The 24,805-nt window shown below is 36.9% G+C and overlaps 1 protein-coding gene across 1 annotated transcript in view; it reads left to right on the top strand.

The window, feature by feature from the left end:
• IL1RAPL1 (interleukin 1 receptor accessory protein like 1) overlaps positions 1-24,805 on the top strand; it is a 338,817-nt gene that overhangs the window by 167,595 nt on the left and 146,417 nt on the right. The window lies entirely within an intron of this gene.

Raw genomic sequence — 24,805 nt, 5'->3', positions numbered from 1 at the left:
GACTGACACTGAGGACAACTTGTAAGAAACAAGCAGTTTTCAGTAGGTTACGCTGGAATTATGATTAGGTGTCAGAACAGTAAATTGTTGGTGGAACTTCCAGAACATTAGCTACAGAAACAAAGGGAAACAAGTCTGTTGATTGTCTACATCCCAGAAAGAAAGAAAACAAAACTCAAGACATTCTGCAGCACAACATCAGGAAAAAGCAGGTTTGCAAATGAGTTCTGACAGACACTGACAGAGCATTTTATGGTGCTTGCCAGTCTAGCTAGTAGTGGCCATAGTATAACTCATCTTTCTTTTGATATTCATCAAATAATTCAAGCTAATCAGGTGATATTCTGAGGTGCTGGTATACCCGTCTTCTGAAAAAAATTATACAGACAATGGGAGATATGTTTCCTAATACAGCTAAATTCTGTTGTTTCTGAACGCATCATTTCTGATACATCAACTCAGAAAACTTTTCCTGTTTGACAAGCCTAGATGATTTTACTTTTCATTCACCTACAAGCTTAGGAAGCAGAAAGCAAGTGACTCTGCACACATTTTTTTTTTTTTTACTTTTTTTTTCTTCTCCTAACTATTGTTGCTTACAGAGGTATTTTTTTAATGAAAAAAAAAAAAGTCAGATCTTTTGGGGGCTTTGCCAATGTCTTGCCTAATATACTGCATTGATGAGACTAATCCAATAACAGTGTAATTATTAATGGCTGGCTAGAGGCTTTTTATCTATGATTTTTTGAAAAAATCATACCTTTGATTTCTGTTAGTTCTAGGAAATAGAATGAATGATATGAGAAATTCTGGGTTATGGAAGACACTTTTCAGACAACTAAATAGCTTTTGATGAATGTGGAAGGGTTAACTTGAAAATATCACTTTCAGACAGATTAGAAAGACTGATCATAAACAAACATGAAAATATAATACTTAACCTTATAGCAAGACACTGCAATAATATATTAATTTGTTGTTTCAAAGTCTGTGAAAAAGTAAGTGAGAGCTGGAGGAAGTATAAAAAAGGATAGTTCCCTGACATGAAAATTATTCCACTTTTAGATTTAATGCCTTGATCCTGGTCGATAATGTTTGAAAGGGCTGTGTTTCACTTTCATTTTGGAAAGCTATCATTAACTTTTGTGGGCCAGTTCATAATCTGAAAATAAATAAATAAATAAATACTTCAACATCAGAATAATGTCCAGGTTCACTTAGCCAAACGTTAGACAATTACCTACACCAGTATCCTCCCACCCGTCTGAAGGTAATCACACCTTGCAGACTGACCTAGACACTGCCAGAAAACATTACTCCTCCAGAAAGTGTTTGGGCTGGTTTGTTTGACCTCTCTATTTGGAAAACAAACATATTGGTGGAAAGAGTGGCACAGAAATGGGCCACTCTATAGGAGGCAATTGCTTAAGGTAGTCTTGGATTTCATACATCAGGTCACCAGTTGGTTAGGTGCAGAGCTGGTGCAGTCAGTACTCTCTCTCCCCACGTTTCTGTGCTTCTTACTTCGCAGTTGTCCACCTTGAATGGAAATGAAGGGAAGGCCCAAGTGTCAGGGCATGCCCATGGGGGATGCATACATAACATACAGGAATGCCTGTCTTCTGTGGATACACATGGTGTACTGAAACGTCAACAGTGATGGCTCACCTCAAAATCTTACTGTGCTGGCAGGCCAAAGAATGGTGCTAACAGACTTTTTTGAGAAAACTCTCAGTAAGCCTAGTTTGTCTGCTTTTGGAGAAGCCTCTGAAGTTCAGTTCTTAAACCAAGATACCTTCAGGAAGTGTCAAAATCATGGTGGGAAGACTCCAGGCCTATCTGATCTGCTTGTCTCCAGTACTGCTGGGTGACAGACATCTGACATTTATTGCTGAGATATATCAGTCTCTTCTATAAATCAGTAATTAAAATTCATGTAATGGGACCACAGAGCTGTTGCATTATTGTGTTGCATGGCTTTCATGAGACAGCATCAGACCAAAAGGTGACTGCACAAGAAGGAAGGAGTCTCTCTCTAAGAAGTATTTGATAGAGTGTAATGGTGCTTGGCTTGCTAAGACAAAAGGAAACAAACCAAAGCTGGAAAATCTGTGCTACTCAATCCTATGAACCTAAGGGCTCCCATGGTCTAAAGCAATTCAGTCATGGAAAAACTGTCCTGCTATTCATCTGATATTTGGGAGAGTATTAAACATGGCTACAGTGCAATGAGCAACCTTAGAGAGTTACAGGAATCTTGAGACCTCATTTGAAATGTCTTTTTATCACACTGAATAATAATCAGAAAATCCCTGAGTAGGGATAGAAATTGAAGGAGAAATTCATTTCTCAAAGGCTTTTCCTGAAACACAGCATGAGGCAACCAAAGCATGAGGAAGAGAAATTCTTGATGAGGAAAGAAAGTTTTACTCCCAACTTATCCTGGTCTGCATTTAATGTTTTTTGTTTGCAACTTCACTTCCAATTTTGTGACCAAAAACTTACTCCTGTTGCAAGGGTAAAAATTCTGTTTTCTTTTTAAGCTTTTCTCCTGACAAAGGATTCCTAGACAGCTGTGGTGATTTCAATATAAACTGCTTCTCTGGAAACAATGCCTCTAGATAAAATATTATGTCAAATATAAGCTTCAAAAGTATGAAGCCTGCAAGAAGTTTAGAGCTGTAAGGAGGTGTGTTTTCTGCTCAGCTCTGAGCTATTCTGTGGGCTGGTAGCAGCATGAGCTGGAGAGCAAGGAAAAGCAGGTAATGAAGGGGAGGCAAGGGGATGTACGGCACAGGTAATGAGGAACAACATGCAGATGCACAGAACTGCATCCTATGATTTTTTTCCTCTTACATTTGATACACTACCAAAATCAGCAAACAAAGCCCTACAAATATTAAAAACAAACAAACAACAACAACAAAAAAACTAATATATGAAAATTCTAAACATCAAATAACTGTATCTTTTTAAAATTCTAGATTCATGTAGATGTTATATATTTGATAGAAATATATCGATGATATACATATTTATATAAAAATTCTCTTCTGTTTTTCTGTATTGGGAAATTTTGAGGCTTTTCAGTTTCACCTGGCTTTTCAGTCAACACTGTTTTTCCCACCAGCACTGTAAAACATTAATTCTTCCTAAAGAAACAGGAATCACATACTTTTAGTCTGACTGTAGAAAATCCAATTCTGTTATCAAGTTGGTCCGTTTTTATGAACCAAAAGAAGAAAGGTCTGTTTCCACAACAGACCATAATGGATCAGAATTAAAGAAACAAACAAACAAGCCAAACCAAACCAAAATCTCAAGAATGGTCTTAAACACCTCTTAAACTAGTTACCCTATGTTCTCCCATTTTGCAATGCATTTCCTGATTATACACAAGCCTGTACTTTGAAATACCAAAATTCACCTAGAAAAATAAAGCAATTGTTGAATTATTTTCAGTTAGGCTTTATGTTAGAGTTAAAAAAAAAAAAAAAAAAAAGAGAGAGAGGTTCCCAGCATTACATGACATCCCTGGAGGTCTTTAAAAGACGTTTGGATTTAGAGCTTAGTGATATGGTTTAGTGGAGGACTTGTTAGTGTTAGGTCAAAGGTTGGACTAGGTGATCTTGGAGGTCTTTTCCAACCTAGATGATTCTGTGATTCTGTGGACCTAAAAGATAAATCTGGACAGACATCTAAATACTTTCTCTGTGATCTGAATGAAATGAGTTTTATCAAATTTTATCCAACACAAATTCACCCTTGTGACCAAATATGAAATGAATGTAGTTTTTTTATTTGTTTCAGGCCATCATTTCCATAAAATTAAGCACTACTGTCTAGGGGCTTGCTTTTTTCTCCACCTCCTGAACATTTGTTCACGAAAAAATGTCACTAAAACTGCTTTGACTTTGTTGCTTTTATTGGTGGTCGGTTTTTGTTGTTGTTTTTGTTGGTGGTGTTGGTGGGGGTTTTTTGTTTGTTTTTGTTTGGTTTTGTTTTCCCTAAAATAAAAATAAGAATATAAGGAAGTTCTGGAAGGAGATAAGAATACTTCAGGTAGAGGAGAATAATACTTCATTTATACTACCGTGTTTTCATAAAAATCTTCCACACAAATTGGCTTTGCTAATAATAAAAGAACTCCTTAGCTATCCTAATCAGTAACTGTATAAATAAATTAACTAAAGTGATATGAAATAACTAGCAATATGTGTCTCCTTTCTGCATGATAATTAAAATGTAAGAATATTTAATATTTTTTTTTATCTGTACACAATTATTCTAACTGTCATACTGACTCTGTAACAGGAATAGAATCTTTTTCATAATGATATAGGGAGTTACTCTAATTACACCAGTGTTCTTTACACTACAGTAATCTGGTTTTGAAGAAGAAAGCCCCAGTCCCTTCCAAGTGCTTCCACATAGCAGCAAACTCTGTTAACTGGAACATGCCAATGTGAAGGATGTTCCTGCACAGTCACTGGCCCAGCACAAAGTGAAAGGAAATGGTGTCACCTCCTGTCACCCATCCCATGCACAGAAAGGAGCCAGAGTGTGATTTGCATATCAGCACAGCTGCTGAGACTTTACACTGTGAGACAGATCTTGGTAGCCTTGTGCTCAGGTTCCTTCATTGCCACACAAGTACCTTTACATCAAGAGAGGCTGACGTCTCCTTCATCCCATTCCTCTCTAAAATACCCACCTGTGTGAATTTTGCTGAAATACAGGAAGAAATGAGCTTAGGAATGGATTTCCTAATGTTGGTAGGAAATGTCCAGCAATTTTTCAGATGCAGATGATATATGTTATATGCAGATGATATATGACATCTGATAAATGTTGTTACTGTTTGGTGAAGAGTAAAATTACTCTTTACCAACGAGTAGATATTATTCTTTACCCATTTCTTTGTTAATCTCATCCTATCATGACTGCAGAGACCCTTTTTCTTATGGTGTTTATAGGAATAGAAAAGGTGAATGGTCCCTAGCTTTAGGAGACTCAAAAAGCTTGTTGCCTTCGCTGCCTTTTCTTAAGTGTCAGCTTCACAAAATCAGAGAATCAGAGAATTGTTTAAGTTTTAAAAAACCTTCAAGATCATCAAGTCCAACCATTCACCTAAGACTACAAGACCACTGCTAAACCATGTCCCTAAGCAACACATCCACATTACTTTCAGGGATGGCAACTCCACCACCTCCCAGTTCCCCTGTTCCAATGCTCAGCCACCCTTTCCATGTAGAAATTCTTCCTGATGTCCAATCTAAACCTCCCCTAGCTCAAACTGAGGCCATTGCCTTGCGTACTTTTCACTCAAGAAAAGAGACCAACACACTCCTTGCTCCAATCTCCTTTCACATAGTTCTTCTCAGGTAGTTCTTTCAGGTAGTACTTCTCCCAGTCTAGTTCCAGTTCTGAATCTTAAAACTTGAACAAGCTCATGCCTTGAATAACTATGTAATAAAATAGAGGAACTGTTATTTAGTCTCTAAGTAAACCTACTGTAGCAAATGAGAGGTCATTTTTGTATTTAATTTTCTCTCAATATTTTTTTTGGCCAAAAGAAAGATCACCATCAATGTGAAGAAAATGAAGACAGACCATATTTGTCCCTCCAATTCCATGTTGATACTGTTGCTTAAACCTTAAAATCTGAGATCCTAGGATAGCATATGATTTAAATTCTATTGTTTATTTTCAATCAGCTTTTCCTTTATCAGAACAGAATAGGTTCTCTTAGCCAATGAGATATAGATTTAAGTCAGACTTTAGTACTGAGATAATAGAGGACAAGTTAGAGAAAATTTATTGCTTGCTTTGGCAATGCCAGACTGAATGTGATTTGATCTTGGAAGGCAGAGAAGACGTTTTGTTTTCACAAGATAAATGAAAAAAAAATCGTAGAAATTGCAATTGTAGTAGTCACAGAACAGTTGGAATGAAGACTTGCAAAAGTCTTGACTAAAAGAGAAAAAAACAATCTAGAGAAGAAAAAATAATAATAAGTGAGATTACAATCACTAAGATCTGAATATTTAATATAATAATAATAATAATAATAAATGAAATTTTATTAGGTACATTGTAGTCTCCGCTATAGAATTGCATTAATCCAATTATTCTGCAGCTGAGGTTGTCCACATAGGGCCAAGCATAGTTTCTTAAAAAAGAGACAGAAAGTGATTCAAAGTATTCAACTGTACTAATTCACTAAGGATGTTTAGAGTTACAAATCAGTGATGACTTCAGCTAATTCTCCTTCCACTCTTTCTTGATTTAATCAGGAAGATTAAAAGATCATAAATAAGATAATTAGAAATATCATATTTATGTATTTAAAATGTTTATTTTCTCTCATTCTTCGTGTGTGTACATTTGAGTCTAAACATATATACATGTGTGTATATCCAATCTCTCCCTACATATCTAACTTATATATACATACATTCATATAGATAAAACTCGACAAAATATTTGTTAAAATTTTATCTCATTTTATTAATGCGTTGCCTGGGAAAAGTTTATCTGAATTTATGAGGGAATAATCAGACTTCTTTTTTCATGTTAGGTTATAATCCACTGAAAAATGTCTGCTCTGGAGTGTACTCTATGCAACATTTATTTGAGATAGTTTCAGTGGTAAACTTCCAAACCTGATTTGATGCAATCAAAAGGGTCTGTTCAGTCTCTCTACAACTATGTCCATTCTTTATGTGCAGATTAAATTTTAAAGAATTTTCTATTCCCAACTTTGTGCAATTTTTCATATTTCATATTACAAAGAAAATATGCAATTTATTTTTATAACATGGAAGAAGACTGTAGAATCTCCAACAATTTTCAGTATCAGTGGATAATCATCCAGAATTTTGATTTCCTATCTAAGACTTTCTTGGACAATCAAAAATCATATTTGTCTTACTAGCAGAATAAAGTATAATCAGATACAGCAAAAAAAAAAAAAAAACATATAGATATATATATATATAAGAATTCTCTGTGGGAGACAGCAGGATATAACTTAACAAAACCAAGATTATCATAAATACAGAATACCATATACCATGAAATACAATCTAGAAATAGGCATACACTGCACATGATTGGCACCCTTTGAAAATTATAGTCCTAAAAAGACTATAATTGCATAAATTTCAAACATCAGGAGTCACATTGTTCTGTGATTATTTTCACCAGATTTTTGGCTTGTAAGCTCTGCTTTCTGTTTGTAACTTACATATAGATACTTAATCTTATCTGTTGTTGAAACACAAGTGTTTCCTTGCATACAAAAAAACAAAATGTAACTTAATGTCACTAAGCAAAAATATGCAAATGTTGAGTAGTAAATATCAAAATCAAAATTTTATGCTTTGTCCTAAGCACTTATGATTGATAACTTTTTTTTTTTTTTAATTAATGAGCTACTCCAGAATATTCTGATCTAGAGACAAAGATCTCTTGTGAGCAACAATGATCTTCAGATTTAAAGCTGATCTCATTAAGGATTTCCGTGAACCATTGGTGGATCTATGAATGCTAGACCAGTTTTGTTTGTTTGTTTGTTTGTTTGCTTTATTGTTATTATTATTTTCTCACAGGAATTAGTCTGTTTTCCAGTTCCAGTCTTTCCAGCATTATTGGTGATCAGTATATGTTCATGCAGTCCAAATTAGGATTGGTTTTACAAGAAGCTGCACTGAATATTTATTTATTTTACATCTTATATGGACTGTGTTGTAGATTGTATTAAGATTTAGTTCTGTACACAGGTGTGTTTCTGAAAAATCTGTCTAAATTTGCATAATTTCTTGATAGCAATTATTATCTGGGATTTGACATGGCAGTAAACAATGGAGACTTATTTGAAGGAACACTGAGGAGCTCAGGGGCTTAAAGGCTTGTGATAAATTCTTACATTTGAGAACATATCCCTCACAGAATACTCTAGACAAGAAGTAAAAGACTACATAACAGTTTTTTCCACATTCTGTCCTGTTTTTACGTTATTGTTTTGCCTAAGGTAGAATTCTGACAATAGATTAATTAATTAATTTTTCTTCTTCCCACACAATAAAATAAAATATGGTCTGAAACAGAACATTTATTCAGTCCTTAGTTTTCATGCTTAGTTTTCATGCCTACTTTTCTGAACATATATTAAAAAAAAAAAAAGTCTAAAATAAAGCGGGGTTGAACACTTGTTTCACTGAACTCAGAAGTAGCTCTTGAGAACTATGGAGCTAGAAAGTTAAAAGAGAAAGCATCCAAGTTCAGTGAAAACCAAATTTAAATTTATACCTCTGAATCTAGTTATTTATGAGGCCTTTGTGGGGTATCTACCTTGGACAACAGTAAATGTCACCTTTTAAAGTATTAGTCATTTAAACTGCTTGAAGTATCATTTAAATAGAAATGTTCTATACTACAATATTCTGGTCTCATTCCAATAACTATTTTATAATAACTGCAAATATTTGTAAGAAAATAATTACAAGAATGCTACACTTATCAAGAAATAAAAAAGATCAAGTTACTATTCATATTTATTACAGAAATTAATGAAGCACATATTTCATTTAATCCACATTAAGGGTATTAAGAAAAAAATATATGTAGCCAATATTACAAAATTACTTCTTTTATGCTAATGTAATGGATACATTTGAGATGTAAGGCTAGAGAGTTTCGTGTATTGTTTCCTTTACAACTTTTCTAGGCAATTCATTTGAAGCAATAAATGCTTGTATTTCTGAATAATTCATTCAGGGTCTGATTTTTCATGGGATTTCTAAAAGCATACATGGTGCGTTTCTGTTCATTATAAATCATAGGATAACTAGCTTCTTTGCATTGGCTTTTAGGGGTTGACAGGAAAAATATCTACAGGTTTATTATAGTTTAAATTATATTTGCAGAATGTTTTGTGGGTTTATGTGTTTTTTTTTTAATCTCTTCCTAATTTCTTTTAACCAGAATATTCATCTCACTCAAATAAAAATTAGAGGATTTCTTGCTGGCAGACATTTTCTACTTTTAAAATAGTTACAAATGGAGCAGCCAGTGTTGTGCTACCTTGTATATTTTTATTTTTTTCTTTTTCAAGAGGTAATCAATGTCAAAGAATATATTTTAGCATAGATACAGTGCCCAAGACAGCATTTGTAGTTTCTCAGTGCTTTGGAAGACCCAGGCATTTTTTAAAAGATTATGTATATTAGTACCTTCTGTCATGTTAGTAATAAATCCACGAGATTACTCTTTGTAGAAAAATAAAATAAAATAAAATAAAATAAAATAACATGAAATAAAATAAAATACAATAAAATAATAAAATAAATAAAATAAAATAAAATAAAATAAAATAAAAATTACTTTTACAAGGGCAAAGTCCAAGACTGAAATTATTTGGAATTACTTCTAGAGAATGCATGATCTTCAGTTTGTTTAGAGTGTTGTCAGAATAGTTTACCTACTGTAACAGATAAATATGCTACTGCATTAATGACGATACCAGTTCAAACCTAGCGTAAGTCAAAAATTAAAATGGATATTAAGATGCTATTTACTCTCAGAACTCAGAACTTCAAAAACATTTTTACAAGCACTGCTACCTGTTATAATTCCTTGCCTACCAGCTCAATTTTATGAATACTGCATCCTTTCAGTTACTTTATTTTGAGAGTTCCTTATGTCAGTCTCTCTCCTCAGGGTAAAGAGAACAGGTTAGGCAAAAATGGAGTCTGGTTCCCAGGAAAGTCTGAGCCAGCATGTCAGCAGTTTAAAAAAGAAAGGACTATACAACCTTCTGCTTTTATAGAAGATAAAAGTGTAAGAAGGAGGCAAATCTTCCTGTTAACTGTTTCCTGGAACCAAAAGATAAAAAGATGTGTAGAATCAGACGCACAAAAATATTCAGAAGCCTAACTTCTGTTGCTCACAATACTTCTGTGTTTCTGCTATTTACGCATTACGAAGAGTATTTGTCCGTCTTGAGACATCTGACTTGAATAGGTTCTTGAAATAGTCAGTGGAGCCTCCTGAGGTCACACAATTTTACCTGGCAGCTAGGTTAGCCACTAATGGTGTGCTGTTCCGTGATTGCTTTAACGTAGTGTAAGTCTGTGCTGCTCTGATATCTGTCCCCTGGTGCTCTTCTGCTCTTTAACCCAGCTTCAGCATTCATACTCAACAGGCTCATGAGATGGCTAAAAAGTAATCCAAAAAGAAAGAAAACCAATTTCAGCTAAACAGCTTACTCCATTGATGGTGACATAGCTGCAACAAAACATTGGTGCCAATACATGGTGAAAGTGGGAGAGCGTGGCCAAGGAGCAAAGCAATGAGAAGACAAAATAAAGTTTTTTTGGCTCAAAGCAGTTATGAAACATCACTCTAAGTCAATATGTGATTAAAGTAAGTTCCGCATTGGGACAATATATATATGGTCCATATATAGAAAGAAGCACCGTTAAGACATAAATCATTATGTCAGAGTGGAACTGCTCTACAGCTGCAAGCATCTTCCTGTCAAGGTGAGGTTTTGGACCTTAGCACGCCGGTGATTCACTCTATTCAGTGTATGGTTTAGACTCTTTGATAAGGCATATGGAATGATATACTTGAAGAAATCACCACCCTCCCTACAAATGAATGTCTTCATGCATCCTTTTTCCCCAACTCCATTTTGCTTAAGCTTTTTTTATGGAATTATAAGTAGAGCTTCAGCCTGAAGTAGATCAAAAGACAAGACTGTATCAAGAGAAGTCAGTATCTCTCAGATGTTGTGTCTTCTCCTTTGAATTTTGCTCATCATTGAGAAGTGTTATCCTCATTATTGCAAGATAGCGTCACTGATCTATCTATCACAAACTACTCTGCAGCCTCCCTACCCTATCCCCTGTTTTGATTTGTGGCAATCTGTTAACAAGTGTGGGTGTGGACTGGCTCCTCTGAGCTGTCATAATATCCCAAGGCATGAAATGTAATTCATGAGGTTTTCTGTCCTGAATTCACTGTGCTTTCAGAATTACCTTAATGGATATGGGGATCTACGCAAGCATTTAACAGACACCCTCCTGTTTGGTTCTCCTGATATTTCACTACTGAAGCTGTGAGTGGAGGCTTCTTTGACCTGGTGCAGAGGAGGAGGCTCCACTGGATTGAGAGCATGGCTTATACAAAGGCTATATTAATCTGGAGGCTGTTTTACCCTCAGGACGGAAGCCTGTGGTTTACAGTTGAAATGAGTCTAACGAGGAGAATTTAAATCAGCCTGTTTCTAGCTCTGTATTCAGTATGTCTGAGTTTTTCAAGGAGTTGTCTAAATCCAGAGGGCAATAGAAGTTTCAGGCAGATGGAGAAGGATGGACAAAACTAAGAAAGAATATGAACTAATTTAACAGGGAACTGGAAAGGCCTTGACTACCAGAAAGGCCTTGACTACCAAACTGCTGACAGCGGTCATGAGCTTGTGTAAGATTCCTTGATGATCTTGATCCTAGGTAGATTTAGATATGCCAAAGAAATTTGGAAATGGAGCTGATTCCATTTCAGTAGAAGTGCCTGGTATGTTAGATATAGTTTCTGCAACACCTTAATCCACATACACAGAGAAAACATACACAGAGCTGCCAGTAATAGTTTACAATCAATCCACAAATGAAATATAGGGCTTCACTAGTTAGACATGATTAAAGATGGAAACTGTCATGTATCTACTACAACTGTTGGTTATTCCCAAGTCATTTACTTTGGGTCTCAAAAAGTTGAGCTTCAGTAATTGACCACTATCAACAATTACTGAAATGTGTATTTAGTGCATTGTAGATGCAAGAGAAAACATTGCTAAGGTTTAATATAACATTATTTTATTTGCTTTTCATATGGGTAGCTATATACATAATCAGTTACTTTTGCAAAGCAAATGCTATGCCAATCCTTATACTGTGATAACACATCTGTGATTTAGAGAACAGTAATGAATCAGTACTAAATTTTCTCTCTAATATTTATTTTGTTTATTTATAATGTGACATAACACATCTTCACAATTATTAATGATAAATTAATAATAAATTAGAAATGACTGTCTGGGCCATTTTAAAGCATTAAATTTCAGACATACAGACACTGCTGGGTATATGAAAACTAATACACTACTTTGAAATCTAATAATCTTTCCCATACTCATGCCTGACACCTGCTACCAGTACAACAATTTATCATACATGAATGCCATTTCTAGGAAATCCCCCTTCTTTTTTTTTTCCCTCAGTTTTCCTTAAAGGAGGATCATACCATTAAGTCCTTCTATCCTATAAACATATTCAATAAAAGGAGGCTGTTTGTATATATTTTTTTCTGACCTCTGCATACAGAATGATAAGTTATATATCAGATTTAAAGGGTGTATTTCAATAAATGAAACATTTTAATTTACCTTCCACCAAATACAGTATGTATCATACAGCAGTATGTATCCTACAGGTACATATGTGTACATAAGTTTAGTTTGTTTTTTTTTTTTTTAACTTTTGGGTTTACTTGCAAACTAATTCAAAAAACAAACAACTAATATATTCATCTAAAAAAATATTACCAACAGTTTTTACAGCACGTAAAGCTAGGTCAGAAGAGAAAGATAACAAAATCTGAATAAAAGTAAAACTGTTTTTTGTTACAATTTTACAGTTCATGATAGAGTAAATGTAGAAATATACAGCTTTAATAATGAAAAAACAACATGATATGTAAGTATCATCATTTTTTTTTTTCCCTAGTAAATTCTATGCATGAAAATATTAGTTGCAGAAGAATATATTGTTTTAAAGCCAGCAGTCTCTCTTTAAATGTGGCTTTTAAAATGGAAGATGTTAGTTTCTGATATCAACATGTTGCCTGTGTAGATTACAGATACAAACAGGACCAGACTACAGTAATTATAGATTTACCAGCTGAATGGAAAACACATAACTATAAATACATAATAAAAACAAACTGTTGTACACATAGATGAAAAATGACATCCTATATCATTGTCCTTATGGTAGTATGAGAAACATAATAGTGTTTTATAAGACAAGAAGAAACTGCTTTTATCTATTGACTGTTTTCTGATAAATAAGAAAAATTAAAGGTAAATAAATTATTGTTAAATTTGGAGTTTAAAATAGGAACTTAAACTGGGAAAAGACAATAAAAGGATATTTTTTTTCAACAAGATTAATTGCTCATTATGCACCCATGCTACTGATTTCTGTCTACTTAGAACATCAATCTAAGGAATGTATTTTGCTTTAAGGAAAGTTTGGGGAAGGAAGGAAGGAAGGAAGGAAGGAAGGAAGGAAGGAAGGAAGGAAGGAGAGAAAGAGAGAGAGAGAGAAAGAGAAAGAAAGAAAGAAAGACAGACAGAGAAAGAAAGAAAGAAAGAAAGAAAGAAAGAAAGAAAGAAAGAAAGAAAGAAAAAGAGAGAAAGAGAGAAAAAGAGAAAGAGAGAGAAAGAGAAAGAGAGAGAGAAAGAGAGAAAGAAAGTTTGTTTCTGATAATGACTGATGGGAGAAAAAAGGCCTGGCAGAATCTTGATTCTTAATTCAGAATCTGAAGTTTGATTAAAATAGATAATTTTATTAAGGATTTATAAATTATATACATGGTTTAGAAAACTTCATTTTAAAAAAAATGTATCACAAAGTAGTAAGAAAATAAATAGTGAGATGGAAATCTGGCTTATGTAAGTAATAATAAAAATAATTTCAGAAATGTTGCATTGAAAGAATGCTATATGTTTCTTTAAGAGGAGTTTCCCTGATTCTCTTTAGCTGATCAAATTCAGGTATCTTTGCAATTTAAACCCTTTCCAGTTAGGGATTCAAGATTTTGCATCTTTCTATAGACATAAATAATTCAGAAGCCTGAGAACCATCGATCAGGTTTGTATTGGAAATAAAATATAACAGTGTCTTTAAAAAGCCTTAAAAAGCCCTTTCAACTTTTTATTATATCTACATGTAAAATGTCCTGTCCTTGTCAGGCTTCATTCTCTAGAAGGTTGTACACTTTCCTCTCCAGTAATCATCCCTGCATACTTTTACAAGCAATACTGCTAGCACATATATCCCTCACAAAAAAAGCCCAAAGCCACTAAATGTTCCCTCAGTTCTAGTTCTGTTTCTTAAATTTCTCTTTGAAAATAGTTGTCTTTCTCTATTGAGATAGTGCCTATCAACCCTTATCATAAATATTTTTCTCTTGTAATGAATAATTAAGACAGTTTTCTAGCCTGGGCTCTGTCTTGTCTCACTACTATTATTTCCCAAGTTATTCTAGTCTGACTGCAAAGTATCATCTGAGATTCAAATACCATGCCTTTTGCAGAACTAGAATACCTGCCGGTAATGGACTGTTCTTCAGTTGTCTATGTGAGAGACATTTAAAAGACAAGTATCCAGTTTCAAGTTAGCCTTTGGGACAGACACTTCTCAGAGCAGTAAAGCAAGAAAACTTTGCCTAGAAGAGCACCTTTTAGAACAGCAAAACCTTCTTAAGTAGCAGTTCCTGTAATGAAAAGGGCTTCCTTTCCTGTTGGAGTTTCACCCGCACACCCTGAGAATAGAAGAGACTTTCTAGTTCCCCAAGATCCTCCATAAAAGTGACAGAAAATTTACTGAACAAGAGACACTCGTTATCTCAGAAGGACATTCATTTTCCCACATCTTCACCAGAAGTCACAGCAGAACATCAAAAATCCTCTAACACTCATTCAGATGAGACTACATTTCATACATGGCAGAAATAGCTAAGGCAGATATGACCCTATTTCAGAATAGATTTATTGGTGATGGCCAGGCAGAGCAAACTGCAACTGAAATTACTAGAACTTGTTTTACAGTCTACACGTTTTCTGTATGTTTTGTTAGAAGCAAAAACTGCAAGCTTCTAGAGTAAAGACCTATACTCTAGTATATACAGACTATCTAGAGAAATGCCTGACCAGTAATATCTAGTCACAGTGGCTGCTATCACAATAATTGTTTTGCCCTTTCCTTGGAAAGAGATTTAGAATACAGTTATTACTCCTCAATCCCTTCTCCACTGTGCTGACCTCTCCATGAACCTATAATTACCATTCCTGTAAAGGACACTGTGTTATTCCTTCAGCAGTCTCTTCCAAGTCAAAAGCAGGAAGAAAGGCAAAGAAGAAAAGAAAGGCAAAACATGTTCCATACAGTCCAAATATCTCTGAAAACTATATTAGATAAAAACTCTACACATTCTATTCAATATCATTCTTATTAGGAGATATTTTGCAGCTGCCAGACACCCCAAAGGACTCTACAAAGATAGGAGCTACCAGTTATTTTTTGTAGTGTTCATCTGGTGTTTCTGACTACTGAAAACTCTGTCAGGTCATGGTGCATTCAGACTGAACTTCCTGTGTTTCAGTTTGTGCCCATTGCTTCTTGTCCTGTCACTAGGCACCACCGAAAAGAGTCTGGCCCAATCCTCTTGACCTCCTTCCTTTAGATATTTGTACGCATTAAGTTACTCCCTCAATCTTTTCTTCTCCAAGCTAAACAGGCCCAGTTCTCTCAGCCTGTCCTTGTGACAGATGCTTCAGTCCCCTCATTATCTTTGTAGCCCTCCTCTGGACTCACTCCAGTAGTTCCATGTCCTGCTTGTACTGGGGAGCCCAGAACTGGACACAATACTCCAGGTGTGGTCTCATCAGGGCCGAGTAGAGGGGGAGGATCACCTCCCTTACCTGCTGGCAACACTTCCAAATGCAGCCCAGGATACCGTTGGCAACACTTCCAAATGCAGCCCAGGATACCGTTGGCCTTCCTGGCCACAAGGGAACATTGCTGGCTCATGGTTAGCCTGCTGTCCAGCAGGCCTCCCAGGTCTCTCTCTGCAGAGCTGATCTCCAGCAGGTCAACCCCCAGCCTTCATTGGGTTATTTTTCTCTAGGTGAAGGACACTGCACTTACCTTCGTTTAACTTCCTGAGTTTTCTCACTGCCCAACTCACCAGCCTGTCAAGGTCCCACAGAATGTTAGCACAGCCCCCTGGGGTATCAGCCACTCCTCCCAGCTTTGTGTCATCAGCAAACACTCTATTCCATCATCCAGGTCATTGTAATTCAGGTGTAATTCAGGAGTTCTTGCACTAAGATCCCCAAATATCCTGCATATTACAGCTGCCATTTGCTATTTCATCAGCTTTGCAAGGAATCAGACCATATGTTTGGGTGCATCCACCATCTATCTCTACTGCCATTTTTAATGAGAAATAAAAGGTTATATATATATATACATATATACACTATGCATGCATTCAGTAAAATTTATGTGTAGTAATTACAGGTTTCAAGAGGGTGCTTATTAGTACTCTCCTCCCCAATTATTACTTGCAGGCAAAAGCCTCTATGTATTTCAGAAGAGAACGTGCTTCCATCTCCAGAACTAACTTACTTCTGAAATGGTGTAAACTGAGGAAAAAAGCTAAAATGCATGTTATCAAATTCAGTGCACCTGCTCGCCTTTTGTTAGACCACTTTGTACCAGCAGTATAGTTTCTGTGATTTAATGAGCTATGCATGCATGAGCTTATGAGATATCACACACAAACTTCCTCATTAGCAGTTTACAGAGTCATGGAAAGAACCATCATGTGGAAATGCTTAATGAAACATGAAAGAGATTTTTACATGCTCCCAGTATCTTTTGCTCTGTTCTATATTAATGGCAGCTTTTTTCTGTGGGTACGTCATGTATTCCTTATCTCTGTTATCAGATGTTGGTTTTCAATGACAGGTATGATATTCAGAATTGAAATCTTTCAATATGCTGTAACCAGTGTTGTGCTCAAATTTCAATAAAAAGCCTAAACTTTAGAAATAACTCTAAAGGTATCTGAGGGATCCTTCAAAGACTTCTAACAGAACAGCTGGCTCCGAGAAAGCAGAAATGATGTGTATGGTAATTAGTGGAAGAAATAAGAAGGAGATTGGGAGACTAGGTACAATGGTTATAAACAGAGAGCCTTCTGCAGAGTGAAAAATCAAGGATATTTAAAACCAAAGTTTCAAACATCAGACAATGAGAATGCAGGAAGCACACAAAGACTTTGCTAATAAGGTTAAAGGTCCTAGCAGGGGTTGGGGAGAAAATGAGCGAAGACTAGGAAGCAGCAGAAAAGGAGGAGGGAATCATGGGGCACAACACAGTCACAGCCCATTATGGAGACTATCATTAGGGCAACACATACTCCCCATCACCTTACAGAGGGAAGGGCAATCCACAGTCCTCTCACTGAAGGAAGAAAACTAGCATGCCACCTAAAGCACCCAAACACAGAAGGAAAGGAGGATGTGTATTGAGTGAATGTGTTGAGGGAGGCATGGAAGGGAGTAAGGGCATAGCAGAAAGAAACTTTGTTCACACTGTAGAGATTGCAAAAGACATCAAGGGAGAGATTCCTTAATAATCTTCTAATTGGGTTAATGTTAGCCTGTAAGGCTAATACTGATTCCTTCTGTTTGTTAAATGAAAACTGAAAGAAATATAAGCAAATCCTATTGCAGGAAATTTATTAAATTTCTAATTATATTACACCATGCTGGGTTATAATTATCCAGTTGTGTTTCTGTTGAGCACTTACACATACAACAAGACTTTTTAATAAGTATGAAGCACTAAAAACACCTAATTCCTGGCTGAAAAATAAAAACAAAAACAGGTCAGCAAATGCTTTGTCTTTTAAGAATGATTGATAGGGCACTTTTCATTTGGCCTTTGAAGTTTTAACATTTCTATATCCTTTCATCTTAACTATTTACTTTCAGTTTTAAGCTTATTTCTGTCATGCAAGATTTGTGAGAATGACTGCTCATGGCAAAAAAAAAAAAAAAAAAAAAAAAAAAACCACCACTATGAAGGATGATATAGACCCTGTCCAGAACTCTGTACTAGCTTTAACAAGGGTATGCTTGTTTTCTGTTTACCTGTCTGGGCTACACAGAACAAGAGAAATAGCATTTGGTAATGTATTGATCTGTAATAGCCTCTGCTAGATTATCTATGTTCCTCTTCTATGTTTGCTAGCAAAATCTGTGCAATCATCAAATCCATGCAGACTGGGAATGTCTTTAGAGAATGGAAGAAATTTTGAAATTATCATCAGATAGAGAGTCTGTTTCTGATACTTCAGTATACACCCATGCCTCTTTATATATATGAATGCAGCCGCTGATACACCTAAGCAGTTTTTAAATATAGTGTAATTTTGCCAGGCAATTTGTCATGTTAATTCTCACTTTAGCAAAGCTTTAATAACCTCAGTCCTCAGTCAGGAATTTCCAGGAGCTAATTCTTCATTGAAGACTTGGTTCAGCTGACTGGAATAGCTGAGAAATATATAGCATTTTTTGCCTGGGAGTCATTTATATGAGTCCAGCTCAGGGAGGCAATAACTGAAGGCTGTTACATGGACTCTAGTTGTAAAGCCATGGGCATTCATTTTGGCAGTGCTTATGGAAGGAAAAGGCCTTACAGAAAAATGAATTGCTTTCACCTACTGAGACGGACCAGGGTCAGGAACTGCAGATATTTCCACAGTGAGACTGGTGGCTGGAGGCAAGTGATTTTCCTCTCCCTGCCTCACTTCCACTTCATCCTACTAATTCAAAGCTATCCCCTTGTCTGTTTCACTCTAGATGAGCCCACAGAAAGAGCTTCTGTGAAGCCACTAATGACTTGTCCCTTGCTTATAGCTTTCTCTCCAGGGTAAGGGCCATCATTAGTTGGGAAGAATTGCTTCAGTCTCCCTCTAGTATTTTGGTTTGAAAATTATTGATGAAAATGTGCTATATAGTACTAAGTATTGTTGAGATGGTAGGCTGCTGAGACACAAGGGCAGAGACATGTCAGAAGGAGGAAAACTGACACTGCTTGTATCAAAGTGGTTAAATAGAATAAGGTGCTAATGAACCAGCATTGTAAAGTCACACTTTTTAATACAAATATATAGTTTAAAAAATTTGGAAACAAGAAAATGCTGGAAAATCGTGGATATACATTCATTTAATCTTTTGCCTCCAGGATTTGATAACTGGGAATTTTTTGACCGTTAAAAACTATAGTAGACAGTGCTGGGCATACTTGTAGCCGGTATCACTATGTCTTCCTGATTTAAAAATAACTGGATAAGCAACAATAAATTCCTAGCTTCTAATGACATTGCTTCAGTACATAAAATTATTGTGCATTGTTTTTTTGGTTTTGTTTGGTTGGTTGGTTTGGTTTGGTTGGTTGGTTTGGTTTGTTTGTTTTCAATTCTATTTACTAAAAAGGTTCAGGAAGTGATTTTATAAATGCAAGATTTCTAAGGCCTTTGTAGGCTGCATGGCTGTTGCAGATCTCTGTCAAGAGAATGTAAGACATAAAAGCTAAGCATTTAGCTACTCAGCTTTTTTCCATTAATCACTGTATTGCCAGGAATATACCTTTATGGGGATAAATGACTAACATCAGAGAAGTCCAGTTCAGAAGCACAATGGGAAGTCTGAGTTATTTCAGTATGGATACTTATTGTAGGTTGTCCTCTGTAAAAAGTTATTTTAAAAATGCAATTAGAAAAATAGTTTAAATTTAATAATTATAAATTATTTTCATTTTTAAAACATGACTTTTGTGGGCTTATATGAAAGTGTGTAGTTAGAATAACAGCTAGTTTGTTCAATGCTATAATTTCTGTGATCTTTCATTATTTTCAGAAAATGAGGAATTAATATTTAAAATGTGCTTTAAGAAAAAAATATATATAAAAGCTACAAAGCATTCTCTTTATTGATTCACACCTAAACAATATAGCATGTGGAAGATGTATTCTGCTTTAGACACAAGAAAAATCTAAGTCAAAAGGAGTTAGAAAGCTCGCTTTTCATGCTGGTGTTTGGAAAACGTGGGCGAGCAGCGTGGAAAGCCATTAGAAAAGCTGTGGGCATGCTGCCTCCTCATTGAGAGATAAATCATTGTTCATTCCTGTTCTCAGGATTTAAAACAATGCTTCCCTGTATGCATTGACAATCCTTTCCTTCTAACAGCAAAGTTTGGTGGTTTCCTACTTCCTATGTCTTGAATTATAGATATATATATATTTTTTTCACCTACTAGTGTAGCAAAGATAACTCTTTTGTGCTGAGTTCTTGTTCTTAAAGTTAAAAAAAAAAAATCTTAATACCTTCTAACTGTTAGTAAAAATTTCTCTACAGAACCTAAAAAAAAAGCAGTTTAATTTGAAAGATCAGTTCCATGTGTTCCGTGTGTGAAGATTTTCTTAAAACCCATGGATATTTTTAAACTATATAATGAAAATATTTTCTTGATATCTATGCCTAATTCCAGTCAAAGTAATGAAATAAACAGGAAAATATTTGGAGGGTGGAGGGGAGGGCATGTGATTCTTAAAGAATTTCTTGCAGATCTACCTTAAAATGATTGTTTTAATTGTTTAGCTGAGGTTGCCATTGACACAGATAAACACAGGTAACCCTCTTTAATGCAATATCTTAGTTTCAGTCACCACATGGAGCATGCTAATGCCTGCATTAGTGCATATTGGAGTAACAGAGGTATTTTATTAAACCACTCCAGCTCAATGCAAGCCTACCTGCTGATACTGCTGATACTCTCATTGAACCTGATCTTAATGTTTCTGCTTATACTGGCAAATAGCTTCCATCTGCTTCATTAAATCCTCTTGCTCTGTAAGAGACCAGAGGATCTGTCTGCATTGTTTTGTGTCAGTGTCCTAGGGAAGGGAAGTCCAGCCTGGCCATTCAGGAATAACAGCTGTAAGAATTGTCTGTCACTCTAATAGGGACAATAATAAGTCAACTAATAAGTTCCTGACATCTTTGAATAGTATGTGGTAGCCACATGCTCTTTTATAAAAGCCTCTCAGTAACAGTGAGGGGTAGATGCTTCCAACATATTGTTCACACTATTTTGTCACCATCCTGAGATGGTTTCTTTTCTTTTTCCTATTTTCTCTCCTATTAATTTCTTTGGCTTTATGGCTGCTTCTGTAGCTGTTCATTTATGATTTGTTTTATGATTTGTCTCAAAGAGCTGCTAAACTGATGACAAGCAATCAATAAGGTGGTGGTACTGTGATTTAAAATTTGCATTATCCTGAAATATACCAGACTTGCTCATCATTAAAGCTGGCTTGTGTACCTCTCAGCTTGTGTGCTAATGCTCTCCAACACAGGCTAGCCTTGCTCTATGCCTCTTGTCTTTCCCTAGAGCAGTCCTCTCACATTCACCCCACACCAGGAGTGGGTAACACAGAAGCTAGACTTGCCATTTCCCCTTTGCTGTCATAGGCAGTAGTGCTGCTCATTGGCAAAGACCTGGAGCTGCAACACAGGGGGAGATTTAGGTCCCGAGGATGGTTTGAATGTGGTGTTACAACCTGAACAAAGGTCAGGTGAAGGTGGGATCCCCAGTGCCACCACAGGCTACAGGACAAATGCACCCTGGTGACATTTTAGACCCTTAAGAACATTGTTGATGAGCCAGATATGGTCTTGGCCACAGTACCCTTTTCTTCCCTGACCTCCTTCAGTTCTTTGTGCAAGTTCAATGAGAAATAATGTTGATAGCATTTTTAGTGTTTGGGAGAGCATGAAAATCATGAAAAATGTCAATGGTAACATCTGTTAACTACCCTGAACACACTTAAGCTGTGGACGTGCTTTAATACTAGTAAGCATGTGTGTATACCCTCAGACTCTCAATAAATAAACAAAACAAAACAAAAAAAAAGAGCTTAAAAATGACCAAGTAGCTGATTAGGCTTTTATGGTCATTGCACACACCAAGCTCCACCCTGCACTGGAAAGGCTGTACTAAGGGACATGCTTGAAAGCTCTCACACAAGGCACTGAACAGCAATGGTTCCAAGGCTGGAGCCTTGTGATTTACAGCCAATTCACTGAAATCCCCAAAAGCAGATCTCACATTTCTAGTGCATGCATTGATTTTGTTTTACACTGCAGACTCATGATTTTCAGCTCAGGAAAAACTGCTTTTAAGGTGACCCTTTCAGGAAATCTATTTAAAAGTTGTGCATTTGTCAGGGCCAGGAGGCAAAAGAAGAGTCTCCTCAGCTAGCTCAGTGGTGAGGCATAGTGTTCAGACATATCTTGTGGTGCAGGATGTATAAAGGCGCTTCTGAAGGCACTGTCTTCACTAATCCATACTCTTTGGTCGCTATAAAGACATTGTGATTACTGGCCTGTGTAAACACAAATGAGCAGAGAAGTTACCAGGTGATACCACTGTGAAGCTGTTACAGGCCAAATGAGTCCAGAGTCTACATGAACCATAGGTGGGAACATCTCCTCATACCTGCAATTGGTGACTGTGATGAGCTTTTCTTGACTACTGGAAGAAAAATTAAAGCAAACCTGACAGCAAATTTACAAAACAGAGAACTGTGTACTTCTGTATACACCACTGCACAAATTTAAATTGTGCCTTCTGGAGCTTAGGCACAAAAAGAAAGTGTACGGCTGCTGGAAGCAGGGTCAGGCAACATGGAAGGACTGCAGGGATGCTGTTCACCTTTGTAGGGAGAAAATTCGTGCAGTCAAAGCCCAATTAGAGTTGAAGCTAGCCAGGTCTGTGCTTAAAAAAGGTCTGCCCTTAAGGGCAGGTCTGCCCTTAAAAAAGGGCTTTTTTAAATATGCGAACAGAAAAAGGAGGACCGGAGAAAGCATAGGTCCACTACTTGATGGGGGTGGTCACCTCACAAACAAGGACATAGGCAAAGCAGAGACATTTAATGCCTTCTTTTCCTCTGTCCGAAACACCGATGATGGGCTTCGGGACCCTGGGTGCCCTGAGCTGGAGGACTGTGATGGTGGGCATGAGAAACTCCCAACCAACCTTGAACATGTGCAGGATTTACTGCTCCACCTGGATCCATATAAGTGCATGGGTCCGGATGGGCTTCATCCCAGGGTGCTCAAAGAGCTGGCTGACATCATTGTGGGACCTCTCTCAATTATTTTTCAACAGTCTTGGGAATCTGGAGAGGTCCCAGTAGACTGGAATCTGGCAAATGTTGTACCAATTTTCAAGAAGGGCAAGAAAGAAGACCCTGGCAATTACAGGCCTGTCAGTCTCACGTCAGTGCCTGGTAAAATTATGGAGAAAATTATCCTGGGAGTTATTGAAACGCACCTGGGGGACAATGCAGTCATTGGTCTCAGCCAACATGGGTTCATTAGGGGTAGGTCCTGTTTAACAAAGTTAACTTGCTTTTGTAATAAGATCACCCATCTAGTTGATCAAGTAAAGCCGGATGATGTAATCTTTTTGGATTTCAGTAAAGCTTTCGATACAGTTTCTCATAGGATCCTACTGCACAAGATGTCCAGCATACAGCTAGATAAAAACATCATATGATGGGTGAATGTTTGGCTGACAGGTAGGGCTCAAAGGGTTATGGTAAATGGGGCTGCATCAGGCTGGTGGCCAGTCACCAGTGGGGTCCCCCAAGGCTCCATTTTAGGGCCAGTTCTTTTCAATGTTTATATAAACTATTTGGATGCAGGACTAGAAGGTGTCTCGATTAAGTTTGCTGATGATACTAAACTGGGAGGAGTTGTTGACTCTGTTGAGGGTGGAAAGGCCTTGCAGAGAGATCTGGACAGATTGGAGAGCTGGGCGATCACCAACCACATGAAGTTTAACAAAAGCAAGTGCTGGGTCCTGCATCTGGGAAGGGGCAACCCTGGCTATATGTACAGACTTGGCGATGAGACGCTGGAGAGCAGCCCCGCAGAGAGGGATCTGGGGGTTGTGGTTGACAGCAAGTTGAATATGAGCCAGCAGTGTGCCCTGGCAGCCAGGAGGGCCAACCATATCCTGGGATGCATCAAGCACGGCATTGCTAGTCAGTAGAGGGAGATGATTGTACTGCTCTACTCTGTGCTGGTGCAGCCTCACCTTGAGTACTGTGTGCAGTTCTGGGCACCACAGTACAAAAAGGATGTGAAACTATAGGAGAGCATCCAGAGAAGGGCTACAAAGGTGGTGAAGGGCCTAGAGGGGAAGACATATGAGGAGTGGCTGAGGCCAGTTGGCCTGTTCAGCCTGGAAAAGAGGAGGCCGAGGGGGGACCTCATCGCAGTCTACAGCTTCCTCACGAGGGGGAGTGGAGGGGCAGGCGCCGATCTCTTCTCTTTAGTGACCAATGATAGGATCCAAGGGAATCGAGTCAAGCTGCAACAGGGGAGGTTCAGGCTGGATATCAGGAAGAGGTTCTTCACTGAGAGGGTGGTCACACACTGGAACAGGTTCCCCAGGGACGTAGTCATGGCACCGAGCCTGTTGGAGTTTAAGAAGCATTTGGATTATGCTCTCAGTCACATGGTCTGTATTTTTGGGTAGACCTGCTTGGAACCAGGAGTTGGACTCAATGATCCTTGTGGGTCCCCTTCCAACTCGTGATATTCTATGATTCTATGATTAAATAATATACATTTTTTGAAAGTTCATTCCCATAAGGGAACAGTCACAGTGTCCTCACTGAGCTGTTGATCATTAAGGCTCTTTTTCCTATTCATTCATTCATTAAACAAGATAAAGAAACTTAATGTTGCTTGCAAAAATTGTAATGCAGAATTATAATTGCAATTGTAATGGAGAATCTTATGCTCCCAGACTAAATTTCATTGGCTTCAAATTGAAATTAGCCATGATTTTTATCTTCTGAAGCA

Source organism: Cygnus atratus, chromosome 1 (assembly GCF_013377495.2).
Source record: "Cygnus atratus isolate AKBS03 ecotype Queensland, Australia chromosome 1, CAtr_DNAZoo_HiC_assembly, whole genome shotgun sequence".
Classification (NCBI taxonomy): domain Eukaryota; kingdom Metazoa; phylum Chordata; class Aves; order Anseriformes; family Anatidae; genus Cygnus; species Cygnus atratus.
The sequence above is the reverse complement of the archived record's forward strand: the minus strand, read 5'-3'. Positions and strand labels throughout refer to the sequence as shown.